We start from the raw sequence: 1,402 nt of genomic DNA, 5'->3' as shown, positions 1-1,402 counted from the left end.
TTAGTTGTTAAATCTTAATTTATTTAGTAAGAAATACTTGGATCATTGAAAAACAGTTTTCCCTAGTAGATGTTAGATTACAATTTAGAACACAGAAGTCCAAAATTGATAAGGACAGCTAATATTTAAAACATTAGATTTAAGATCTGCTTTGTAAGTTATTTTGAAAGCACACAACTCAAAAATTTTATCAAGGGCAAAGGAGAAATACTGGGTTTTAATATCTTAGCTTCAAATAAATGCTTACAAGGTCTGTTTCTAGCCCAATAAACAATGATTTCCTTAGGGTCATTTACACAAATAGATTCAAATTATCTAATGGATAAATTATGAGCCTCCTACATAGGATGGGCATAACCCCCCAAGCATCTATGATGAGGGCTGCCTCTGCAAGCTACTCAACTAGCAAAAAGGACAAGTATTATGAGCAGAGTTTCCTGTTGATTTTGCCTATGGAAATTGGCATAGGTGGATAATCTTACCATCTGTTTCAGTTTGCAAAGTTTAGACTTGGTCAGAAATCAATAATGTGAAGATATGTATTTATTTTCCCAGTAACAATAATTCAGTATCCCTGAGTCTCCTGAATTATTCAGATAAGATATAAGCATTTGAGATTTAGACCTAAAAGGGACCCCAGTAATCATTTGGTCCCTTCCCTTTGTCCATTTAATCAGTAAGGAAACCAAAGCCTACAAAAGCAAATTGAATTGAGGAAGGTCATAAAGGAAATAAAGGAAAGCATTAGTTTTAAATTTAGGTCTTCTGAATCCAAATATAGTCAGATTTCAACTATATACTGAATGTACCAAAATCTTATTTAGCAATTGCTTTATACTAATCAATCAATAAGCATTTTAAAAATTTTCTAATAGTTTATTTTCCCAATTACATATAATAATTTTCAACACATATTTTCTGAAATCATGAGATTTAAATTATCTCCCTGTCTCCCTTCCCTTCCCCTCCAGGGGTTGGTAAGAAATTTGATCTCGGTTTACATGTATTATCATGCAAAAAATTCTTTGATATTGATTATCAATTTAAGAGAACACTAATAAAAACAAAACCAAAATAAATAATAAGTGGAATGCTTCACAAATTTACATCATCTTTGTTTAAGGGTCTTACTAATCTTCTCTGTAGCATTCCAATTTTAGTATCTGTGATGGCAAAACAAATACCATCAATAAGCATTTATTAAGCACCTACCATATGCTAACCATAGTACTAAATTCAGGGGATACAAAGACAAAAATGATTCCTGCCCATGAGAAATTCCTAATTAAAATGGGAGGCAATAAGTGGAAAAATATGTACAAAAAACAGATATACTGGATTAACAGGTTGTTCAGTTATTTTTAATTGTATCTCAATCTTTGTGACATCATTAGGTTTTTCT

General features: G+C 31.2%; 1 non-coding gene across 1 annotated transcript; it reads right to left on the bottom strand.

Moving 5' to 3' along the window:
* Nucleotides 1-1,079: 1,079 nt before the first annotated feature.
* LOC123238409 lies at nt 1,080-1,184 on the bottom strand. Its single transcript, XR_006505593.1, has one exon. It is a non-coding gene; the product is annotated as a U6 spliceosomal RNA (small nuclear RNA).
* Nucleotides 1,185-1,402: the final 218 nt, after the last annotated feature.

Source organism: Gracilinanus agilis, chromosome 2 (genome assembly GCF_016433145.1).
Source record: "Gracilinanus agilis isolate LMUSP501 chromosome 2, AgileGrace, whole genome shotgun sequence".
Lineage (NCBI taxonomy): Eukaryota > Metazoa > Chordata > Mammalia > Didelphimorphia > Didelphidae > Gracilinanus > Gracilinanus agilis.
This window is presented reverse-complemented; position numbering and strand designations above follow the sequence as displayed.